Genomic DNA, 12,806 nt, shown 5'->3' with positions numbered 1-12,806 from the left:
TGTGTGTAATTGCACGCGTGTAAGACATAAACATGTGTTTAAGCCTTGTAAATGTGTGTAATTGCACGCGTGTAAGACATAAACATGTGCTTAAGCCTTGTAAATGTGTGTAATTGCACGCGTGTAAGACATAAACAGGTGTTTAAGCATTGTAAATGTGTAGTTACACGCGTGTAAGACATAAACAGGTGTTTAAATATTGTGTGTAGTTACACGTGTGTAAGATATAAACAGGTGTTTAAGCATTGTAAATGTGTGTAGTTACATGCGTGTGAGACATAAACAGGTGTTTAAACATTGTAACTGTGTGTAGTTACACGCGTGTGAGACATAAGCAGGTGTTTAAGCATTGTATATGTATGTAGTTGCACGCGTGTGAGACATTGTATATGTATGCAGTTGCACGCGTTTAAGACATTGTATATGTATATGTATGTAGTTGCACGCGTGTAAGACATAAACAGGTGTTTAAACATTGTATATGTATGTAGTTGCACGCGTGTGAGACATAAACAGGTGTTTAAGCATTGTATATGTATGTAGTTGCACGCGTGTGAGACATAAACAGGTGTTTAAGCATTGTATATGTATGTAGTTGCACGCGTGTAAGACATAAACAGGTGTTTAAACATTGTATATGTATGTAGTTGCACGCGTGTAAGACATAAACGGGTGTTTAAACATTGTATATGTATGTAGTTGCACGCGTGTAAGACATAAACAGGTGTTTAAGCATTGTATATGTATGTAGTTGCACGCGTGTGAGACATAAACAGGTGTTTAAGCATTGTATATGTATGTAGTTGCACGCGTGTAAGACATAAACAGGTGTTTAAACATTGTCTAGTAATGGCTGTAATGAGATATATCCCAATGGGCCCACCCTGAAGGGAATCGACTCTAGACAGACCGTGCATCAAGCAAACCACCGAGTTACGTCCATCCCAACCATAAAATACCCCCCACCCCCCACACACAAACGCACACAAGCACACGCACACGCACGCACACACAAGCACGCACGCACGCACGCACCCACCCACACACACACACACACACACACACTTTTCCTTATTGCTGTGCTCAAAAGGCTGAAATGTCGTATTTTAACAATCAAAATACAAAACCTGTCCGCGAACCTACCTAAGTTTGCCCCTGTTGACATGATTTTTAAATAGTATCCCAAAGATAGAAAGTTGAAACTATGTCGGCATTCTCGAGGGTAGAGTCCAGGACTTGAGCTTAACCGTCATATTAATCCAATGTAGATGGGCAACGTTGATAAACAAGACTCCTCACAATTATAAAGACAAAATTAAAGTTCAAGTTTGTCTTTCTTTAGTGACACCAGACACCTCTAGAGCACATTGATTCATCAATCATCGGTTATTGGATGTCAAATATTTCGTCAGTCATTTTCCATTTGTAGCAAGTGATTTTTTATATGCACTATCCCACAAACAGGATAGCACAAACCATGGCATTTGACATACAAATCGCGGTGCATTGACGGGAACGAGAAATAGCCCAAATGGGACCACCGACATTTTTTTTTTTTAAATATATATATAGGTCTCACTACACAGATCACTTCCGGGTGAGAGTTCATTGATCACGGTTCACTATAGTTCCTAATTGTGACATATGTTATGGTTCACATATTCACTTCTAGGAAATGGTGAAGAATTAAAACAATATGTATGTTTAATGGTAAGCCTTCTGACCGTATTTTGCCCATGTTATTTTGTAATATTGTGCATCGACCTTTTGGGACATGGGTATACAGCGCAAGTGACAGCCGGAGTGAATCGGTTAAAGAGCCATCTGTTCGGACCGCTACTACAGCCAGATGCGGTCATATAGCAAAAAACTGAGACGGAAATGTTCTCAATTTTGGAGTGAAAATAAATGCTTATATAATGTATGTTCGCAATGGTGTATGTTGTTAGTGCCAATGAAAACCGTTCTATGGGCAATCTTCGCTATATATATATATATAGGGGCGGAAGTAACCCAGTGGTAAAACACTTGCCTGGTGCGCAGTCGGTCTGGGATCGATTCCAATTTGTGGGCCCATTAGGCTATTTCTCATTCCAACCAGTGCATCATGACTGGTATATCAAATGCCGTGCATATAAAATATCCCTTTCTACTAATGGAAAATGTAACGGGTTTCCTCTCTAAGGCTATATGTTAAAATTACCAAATGTTTGACATCCAATAGCCGATTATTAATAAATCTGGTGGTGTCGTTAAATGTTTTTTTTTTTTTTACTTTTCCCCTGATTAAATATAAGAACTGTAGAAATAAAACTCACACGGCTCTAGATCGTCGACTTTCCAACAACAAACCTTCCTTTCCAGATTATAAATATGTCCGCGTTCTGGTTCTATATAGCCACAGCTTTGTCCACCCCCTGAAGGCTTTATATAGTCACAGCTTTGTCCACCCATGAAGGCTTTATATAGCCACAGCTTTGTCCACCCCCTGAAGGCTTTATATAGCCACAGCTTTGTCCACCCCATGAAGGCTTTATATAGCCACAGCTTTGTCCACCCCATGAAGGCTTTATGTAGTCACAGCTTTGTCCACCCATGAAGGCTTTATATAGTCACAGCTTTGTCCACCCATGAAGGCTTTATATAGTCACAGCTTTGTCCACCCATGAAGGCTTTATATAGCCACAGCTTTGTCCACCCCCTGAAGGCTTCATATAGCCACAGCTTTGTCCACCCCTGAAGGTTCTATATAGCCACAACTGTGTCCACCCCTGGAGGGTTTATATAGCCACAGCTTTGTCCGCCCAGTGGAGATTTTATACAGTCACAGCTTTATGTACTTAAATAACAACTCACATTTAGCAAAACTGTTTAATTTGTGACATAATTCATGCTTTCCTGTCTTGCTGTGGCGCCTTCAATGTTAATTTGCATTGACACCATAATGTATTGTTAACATTCGCTGATTTGGTGTTTGCTGCAAATGACGGACGTGTAGGGAAGATATTTAAAGTGACAGTCCCCAGTGTTTAAACACTACGGCGTATTTTTCACTATTAAATCCGGTTTAAAAAAAATTAATTAGATTTTATTGTTCTGAACCCCATTTTACGAAACAATTTTAGGGCTAAGATCACTAAGTGCCTAAGGTAGGGACGCACTAAAGGTAATCGTAACGCTAAGATCGTTTCGTAAAACGGGGCCTAGGGCCTCCAGGGTTGGGGGTGTGGGGGGGGGGGGGGGGCAAATGAGTAGTTAATAGTCTAAAACTCCTTAAACAGACAAGAAGATAATTTTCTTTAAGTTTCTATAATCCTTTCCGCTAGCTACGGCCGTGGCCTCGTTCTATGAAGCCATCTTAGAGCTAAGATCGCCTGATGCGCTTAAATTGATCTTAGCGCTAAGATCGCTTCGATGAACGGGGCCCAGAACATCCATTCATTTCCATACATTCCAAATGTTTCTGGTCATCCTGGTGTTTCTAATACCACGAAATGAATCTCCATACATCCCAGATGTTTCTGGTCATCCTGGTGTTTCTAATACCACGAAATGCATTGTTCATGTTTTTGTAAAAATGTACATATATCTCTGAGAAATAACGGTTATGGAGACGAGATCTTGTCTATTTTCAGAGGATATTTCCCTGTTTCAACGTAACAGACTGTTGTTGGCGCGAACTACAGCAGTAGAAGACATAGGACATGTTCTATATTTGACAGCGCCACACTCAGCTTCTTTGGCTTTGGGTCGGGTCTTTCTAAAAACAGAGCTCAAAACGTGTTGAAGACACTGCATGTATTTTTAAAACCTGGAGGTCGTCAGCTTATTGGAATACGCCATAATTATCCAGTAGAGCTACTATTTGACAAGTGTTATGGTAAAAAAAGAACCATATTTAATTGGCTTACATTATTCTGGGACAAAATCAAAATCTATCTCGTCGTTTTAACTCACACTAGCGTGAGCGCATGCGTACATATAAAAAAATAAGAGTGACATTTCCCATTACTATAGGACTTATTCCAAAGGTCAGTTACTTCATTGTCGTTGTAGGTATTGCTTTAAGTTTAAGCGATTTACATGAAATAAGAACAGACCAGATCTAAAGTGACACATGATGGCTTAACTGTAAAACTATTACTGTAATAAACAACAGGCCCGTACGCAGAAATTTATATGGTGGTGGGGTGGGGGTGTGTGTGGGGGGGGGGGGGGGGGGGTTGGGGCGTAATCGACGGAGTTGCTAGGCGGGTCCGGGCGCATGCCCCCGAATTTTTTTTAAATCTAGAATGCAGGAGATGCATTTTCCTGAATTCTGGGACGTAAATTTGAAATGTTTCTTTGTCTCAAAATATGTCAATATATTTTTTTACGCATCCACGGACGGACCTCGGCAGACTATGGGGGGTGCGTACGCACCCCTCGCACCCCCCACCCCCACCCCCCTGCGTACGGGTCTGAACTATAAGTACCTGTTTTATGCTTTGTAATATGATCAACATATACATCGTATATTTTGGTAAAATGTTTTCTAGTTGTTGTTGTTTTCTTTCACATATTTATTTTTGTTTCGATATTTATTTTATTAGTAGCCTACTACTGTAACATTTACAATATCCAAATTAAAGGCACACGTGTTCGAGCTTTTTCTATAGGACAGCCTTTACTGAAGATTTTACAACCTCTTGCATTGTCACAAAATTTAGTTCATCCCTCTTGCATCGCCACAAAGAGGATTGCCACCCAGACGGTTTGTACATGTATATTACAGCACGCGCAGTTCTACCTTTGTTCTCTTTGTACTGCATCATATTTTATTATTTTTACTTTAGAGACAATGCAACTTGCATACCTTGGCTGTTCTAGCATATTGTCTTCACCCCTGTATTAAAAATGGCATGTATAATTTAATGACAATTAGTAAAGATTTTAAAATTTATTTACACTGGATTTCGTTTTGTCACAAAAAAATGTTTGAGTTGGTATGGGATTAAAACTTGAGAACATGTTTTTAGATGAATTTTAATTATTCATTATGAAGTATATGTATTTAGTTAACTATGATAGTTAAAAATATTATAATGGTGGCAGCCAACAACGACCATTTTCTTTGGTGTAAACATCCAAGAGCCTTTTGACAGTTTCCAGTTATTCTGACCGTCTTACCTCTTTTGGTACTTAACCGATGCCGCAATTCGCAAGAATCTTTTCTGCGCTCAGATCCAGTCGATTACTTACACACAACATACTAAATATTGTGTACAAAGACGATTTCCATAAATACAACAGTTATGGAGGCACCATCTTTGTTACTTGATACAGAAGTGGCTATATATACGTCGGTCGTGTATATAGCCTTGGCTCGTGAACGTTGGCTATTTTCTTGGCAGTCATATTTTTGGGTGAAAAGGCCAATATAAATCCATCACCTCAATCTAAACGTCCACGTGCTAAACAATCTAATTAAAATTAGCTCCACTGGTTAATTACTATCACCTGTGGAGCTCATGTCCAGTTGGCCTTTCATTCGATCAATCAAAACCTTACTTGCAAAATCATACCAGTGATTTGAATTTTTTTTTGAAAACACTTGGGATTATGCCGATGATATACAAAATGATTCGGGTGAATTACGAAGTATGCCGGAAACTAATTTCAATATAAAGTGTTATATAAAATTCGTTTCAAGACAACACAAAAAACCGTGATCGTATAGCCATAACATTTGTTTATACTAGTATACAATTCAGAGTTTATTACTGCACTTTTACCCCTGTTTTTTAATGTTGAAATAGATCAACAAGTTCGCCTATTGCATAAATAGTCTCGCCCGATATTTCTAGAATTTGTATGCTCCCGAATAATGCTATAAAAGGCGAAGTGTAATTGGTCAATATTTAAATTGTTATTTATAGATGAAATGTCACCTGGACATGGGAGTCCACGCAATGCTGTTAGGTCTACTGGTAGACTGGTACACGGGTTACGTGTAGTGTTCTAATAAAGCTGATTTAAGCTGTCCCTCTCTAGTATAAACCATTTAACAACATTATACTAAATAACAACTTATTTATTTATTAAAAATAGCATGTCCTTCTGGAACTAGAAATGAAGCGAGTCTTCAACAATATTACGACTGTCGGAGAAGACTTGGCGACTCATCCTTTCAGACGGTTTGCTCCAACGGATTGTCTAGTAGTAGTAGACCCGGCACTTGGGTATCATGTATGCAAATGAGGTCACGTGACCTGGGCGTGGCCTCTTCTGATTGGGCGTGGCCTAATGACGTCACGGGACGCTAACCTTGACCTACTTCGAGTACATAGACCTCTGGGTTAATGACTTGGACAGCTGTGGGTTGGGCGTGGGAACCTGACCTGTGTGTCAGGAAACACCGGATGTCGACCAGATTGATGGGTGTGTTAACCGTCGAGGTCCCTTTGATGTACAGGAAACAGATGGTGCGGAAGTCGTTAATGACCCATAGAGTGGTGTCGAATGACGGGGGGTTTATCTGACTGTGACAGCTGTTCCTTTGATGTACAGGAAACAGATGGCGAGGAAGTCGTTAATGGCTATCAGATTGCAAGATAGCGTGGGTTTTATGAGTGTGTTAACCGTCGGGGGTCTATACAGATGGGGCGGAAGTCGTTAATCAGGTGGCAAGATGGGTTTAATCGTTTTGACGTATGTGTCAACCAGATGTGAGTCAACGGGGAGTGGAAAATTCCACAATGTTTAAAACGTGCCCATATACGGTCATGGCGTGGGAACACCATGAGTCATCCCAGAACGTGTTCAGACACGACTTGACCTCGAGATAGCTTGGGGACGCTACCGTGGGGCCTATAACAAACCCAAATTCAGGGCGTTTGCCATTCGCTCAGCGACACTGCTAGAGAGAAGACGTATACCGTTGATGAATGATACTTACGTTCCTGTGTCTGATTGCGCTGTACTTGGAAAGAAGAAAATGGCATCGAGATATAACAAAAACACTACAGAGGGCCTTGTCAGAAACGAAGAAAACGAAACGAGATACAAACTAGACCTTGGCGGTAACGTCTACGTCGTGGCTAAACTGTGGAAGGGAGACATTGCCATTCATGTTCGTCAGTTTGACGAGGACCGTGGAAACATTTTCCCACCAAGAAAGGCGTTTCTCTGACGATGAAACAGTGATTGGAACTGGCCACCTTCAAACGAGAATCGAGTGTACCGCAGCATCTCGGTGGGAACGTCTACGTCGAGACCATTTACAAAGGGGTGGATATTCGTCAGTGGTGGTATTGTGATCAAGAACTGAAGCCCTCCCCTCGCGGCGTTCGACTGACTGCCGAACAGTGGAAAGAGCTCCAGAAATGCTTTGACACTATCTACGACTTTATGCCGGAACTGAGAGACGTCATACCGTGTCACCAAGATCATCAGAATCTGACGGGTGCCATAGAGTGTTCAGACATCGTGTATATAAACCTTAGATTTACAACTGTTCGTCATTCTTCAGTCGACCGTTGTAGAGTGAAGACGTGCACTCCAGAGATGGCATCGGGGTATTCGATAATGGACAGCAGTAGTAACAGCAGTTGTAGCAGTGGTGACGATGTCTTGGTATGCAAATGTTCCGAAAGACACGATCAAATGTAAAAGAGTGGCTATCAAACCAGAAGAACATTTCACGGATCAAACGGACGCTGCACGTGAACCCGGTGAAATCGTGGATGAAGAACCCATGGATCAGACGGATGCTGCTCCAGAATATAAAACAGACTCGGCTCCCTACGACGATGCCTACAACACCGATGACGAATGGGATGGCCTTTCGAGACATTACTTGTTCTGCCATCATCCCGAAATGAGAGAATTCGACAGACGACTCTACACATTTGGTCGGTGGCCCCTCCAGAGATGAGTCAGAGACCGAGGGAACTGGCCAAGGCCGGTTTCTTCTACACGGGAGACCACGATGCCGTCATCTGTTACTGTTGTGGTCTACGGGCCTACGGATGGAAAAAGATGTGCGATCCTGTGATGGAATATTACAGGCTGTCCCCGAGATGTCCCTACATTAACAATGTGTTCAGACATTAAGCACGTGTGTGCTACTTTTCGTTTTGTAAAATAAGCATGTGAATAACACGTTGTGTTTGTTATTAATGTAAGGGTGGCCATGAGCCGTGCATGAGCTATGCCTTGGGACGGGGACCTGGGTCATGCGTAGCACCAACTACATATTTGGGCGCATGCGCGAAATTGTAGAGGGTATAAATAAAGGGGCAATGGGTAACATCGTCATTTGAGTTGGAACCTTCAGAGAAGCAACCTGTCAGATCAGTACAAGTTGTACGTTCCTGACGCGGAAAAGTGGATCCGCTTTTACAAGTTGCAAGCCCAAGGCAAACTTCAGCCTCATTTTCCAGTGCAAAGTGGTGGGAAAAGTCAGATGATGTACAGTGTGGATCGATGTCTAGAACTCTACGATCCCACTTGGAAAAACAAACAAAAAGAGGAACAGAACAAGCACCCGACACCTAAAGTCGTCATGGTCTCCCCAACGCAACAGGTGGTAGAGCAAGCCAAGGCCGAGCAGAAACGGAAACGAGAACAGAGCGGCATGGAACAGAAACAATGAGAGCAGACTGGCATGAGTCAAACACGGCACAAGCATTTCTGAGAAGACTATAAAAGGGGGTATGGCAGTTTCAACATCGTTAACACCATGAGTCAGTATGTTCCCGACACTGTGAATATCATGAATAGAAGGTCATGTCCCATATGTGCAAAGACGTATTCCAAACCATGGAACATGGTACGGCACTGGGAAAATGTACTTGTTTTACCACAACGAACACTAGCTCCGGCTCCAGCTCCTCTGGCTCCGACTCCGGCTCCGGCTTCGGCTCCGGCTTCGGCTCCGGCTTCTCTGGCTCCGGCTTCTCTGGCTCCGGCTCCGGCTCCGGTTGCTCCTGCTTTCCTAATCCATCCCTTCATGATCGTGTCGGGACCCACGTCATGTGGAAAGACTTATTTGGTATATAAACTGCTGAGGGACGGTAAAATGCACCCGCCTCCTTAACGCATCATCTGGCTCTACAAACGATGGCAACCTCTCTATGATACGATCAAAATGATAGCTCGAGTAAAATTTGTTCAAGGTATACCCGAGAATTTGGAAAAGGATCGTTATTTGGATCCCAGAGTCAGAAATCTCATCGTGTCGGACGACCTGATGTCTACATCTGGAAACGACTCTCGTATCACCGACCTGTTCACGGAAGGAAGTCACCACAGAAACCTCTCGGTGATTGCCATCAACCAGAACCTCTATAACAGCAAGGACCCGATGCAGAGAAGAAACTGTCATTACATGGCACTGTTCAACAACACCATCGACAAGCAGCAAGTCCTAACCTTGGCACTGCAGATGTATCCTGGAAATACTCGTCATTTCATGCAGCGGTTTGAGGAAGCTACCCACAGACCCTACGGACATCTCTTGGTGGACTTGAAACCGACCACGCCCGAACATTGGCGCCTTCGACCTAATGGTTTAGAGACGGGGCTGTCCGAATGGTATAAAAGCACGAACGTAACGGCGAATGTCTCAGAAGAGTTTCAGCCACCATCGAAGAAAGAGATTTACATGCAAATCATGCAAAGGAACACATTCAGGAGAAAACTACCAGGCATACCCACCTACGAAAGTGACGACGAAGAAGAAGAAGATGAGTTAGAGCCCTATCTGAAAAAAGTCAAGAGGATGCAGTCTTGCGATACGTGTGGTCTGGTCTTTAAAGACGGGAGTGACTTGCAACGACATCTGAAATGACAGGGAAATGAAGAAGAGGAGAGAAATGAAGAAGAGGAGCCGTCGTCCGATCTGGAAAACGAAGGCGTACGTCTGATGATCGAGCGTAAATTCGACATCAATTGTGACTATCTCGAAAGCAAGAGGTAACGCTACGAAGAAAAAAACATGTAAAATACAGTGAAAAATGACTTTTCACCGGTTATGACTTTTATGGTTTCCGTAGATCTATATATTTCATTGCTATGTATATAATAAATATATATATATATATATATATATATATGTAAACGTATATGGTAAGGGGGAGAACTCTTGGAGTCCAAATGTGAACACTATTTTTTAAAATGCAGTTATTTCCCTTCGATCGATACGTGTTACTCGTTAAAGCCGCACACAAAAGTGGCTATATATACGGTGGTCGTGTATATAGCCTTGGCCCAAGGCAAACGTCAGCCTCATTTTCCAGTGCAAAGTGGTGGGAAAAGTCAAATGATGTACAGTGTGGATCCCACTTGGAAAAAGAAAAAGAAAAAGAGGAACAGAACAAGCCCCCGACACCTAAAGTCGTCATGGTCTCCCCAACGCAACAGGTGGTAGAGCAAGCCAAGGCCGAGCAGAAACGGAAACGAGAACAGAGCGGCATGCAACAGAAACAATGAGAGCAGACTGGCATGAGTCAAACACGGCACAAGCATTTCTGAGAAGACCATAAAAGGGGGTATGGCAGTTTCAACATCGTCAGTTCAAGGCGAGACGTTGAAGAGTTAACACCATGAGTCAGTATGTTCCCTACACTGTGAATATCATGAATAGAAGGTCATGTCCCATATGTGCAGAGACGTATTCCAAACCATGGAACATGATACGGCACTGGGAAAATGTACATGTTTTACCACAACGAACACTAGCTCCGGCTCCAGCTCCTCTGGCTCTGGCTTCGGCTCCGGCTCCGGCTCGGTTCCTATGTTTCCTGCTTCCCTAATCCATCCCTTCACCATGATCGTGTCGGGACCCACGTCATGTGGAAAGACTTATTTGGTATATAAACTGCTGAGGGACGGTAAAATGCACCCGCCTCCTTAACGCATCATCTGGCTCTACAAACGATGGCAACCTCTCTATGATACGATCAAAATGATTGCTCGAGTAAAATTTGTTCAAGGTATACCCGAGAATTTGGAAAAGGATCGTTATTTGGATCCCAGAGTCAGAAATCTCATCGTGTCGGACGACCTGATGTCTATATCTGGAAAAGACTCTCGTATCACCGACCTGTTCACGGAAGGAAGTCACCACAGAAACCTCTCGGTGATTGCCATCAACCAGAACCTCGATAACAGCAAGGACCCGACGCAGAGAAGAAACTGTCATTACCTGGCACTGTTCAACAACCCCATCGACAAGCAGCAAGTCCTAACCTTGGCACAGCAGATGTATCCTGGAAGTACTCGTCATTTCATGCAGCGGTTTGAGGAAGCTACCCACAGACCCTACGGACATCTCTTGGTGGACTTGAAACCGACCACGCCCGAACATTGGCGCCTTCGACCTAATGGTTTAGAGACGGGGCTGTCCAAATGGTATAAAAACACGAACGTAACGGCGAATGTCTCAGAAGAGTTTCAGCCACCATCGAAGAAAGAGATTTACGTGCAAATCATGCATAGGAACACATTCAAGAGAAAACTACCAGGCATACCCGCCTACGAAAGTGACGACGAACAAGAAGATGAGTTAGAGCCCTATCTGAAAAATGTCAAGAGGATGCAGTCTTGCGATACGTGTGGTCTGGTCTTTAAAGATGGGAGTGACTTGCAACGACAGGGAAATGAAGAAGAGGAGGGAAATGAAGAACAGGAGCCGTCGTCCGATCTGGAAAAAGAAGGCGTACGTCTGATGATCGAGCGTAAATTCGACATCATCTGTGACTATCTTGAAAGCAAGAGGAAACGCTACGAAGAAAAAAACATATCCCAAGATGCCATCGAAAGAAACATGAAGACTTTACAATGGAAGTTATTTAAAGACACGTACTTTCGCTTCCTGGCCTATATGCATTACTTTGACAAATGCCCCAACACGAGAACAATTCTACAGTCTGTGAATCTGAAAAGAGATCTGAAACCTCAGATTCGTTCTAAATTAAATCAGTATCGTTCCTGGATCAGCTAATATTTGGACGAACTCGACGACGACGATACCGATGGTGATGATACTGATGATGAGGATGAAGATGAAGAGAAATAAACACTCATATTATTCACATGTCGCCCATTAGGGCCTCTCGATGTAACCCAATGTGTGTCCATTTTATATTATGTGTAGTTGTCGCCCTTAAGATCTATCGATGTAACCCAATGTGTGTCCATTTTATATATGTGTAGTTTGCAATTTGTCATTTATAAAATGAAAACACCCAAACCATTGTGTGTGTTTTTGTTTTTTTGTGTGTTTTACTTCATGACTAGATTTGTGATTGAATGTCGGTCTCTACCGCTACATTATAGTAGCAAGGGATGTGTGCATAGGACAGCACATACCACGGCCCTTGACATACCGGTGGCACTGTTTGAATATAGCCTATTGGACCACCGACGGGAATCGATCCTAGATCGACCACTGTATTTACCCATTTGGTAAAAAAAATTATTAAACGGTCAGGGCTAGTACTCTAGGAAGTACTCTGTGCAGTTATTTCTCTGATCTATAAATATTTAAAAAAAAAAAAAAAAAAAAAAAAGTATATATATATATATATATATATATATATATATATATATATATATATATATATAATTGACGTAAACGTATATGGTAAGGGGGAGAACTCTTGGAGTCGAAATGCGAACACTATTTTTTTTAAATGCAGTTATTTCCCTTCGATCGACACGTGTTACTAGTTAAGCTAGTCTGTCTTTCGCCGAGTTTTTTTACCATAGTTTGACACCCAATAGCCGATGTATTTTTCGTGCTGGGGTGTCGTTAAACATTC

This window comes from Gigantopelta aegis, chromosome 1, assembly GCF_016097555.1.
Source record: "Gigantopelta aegis isolate Gae_Host chromosome 1, Gae_host_genome, whole genome shotgun sequence".
Lineage (NCBI taxonomy): Eukaryota > Metazoa > Mollusca > Gastropoda > Neomphalida > Peltospiridae > Gigantopelta > Gigantopelta aegis.
The sequence above is the reverse complement of the archived record's forward strand: the minus strand, read 5'-3'. Positions refer to the sequence as shown.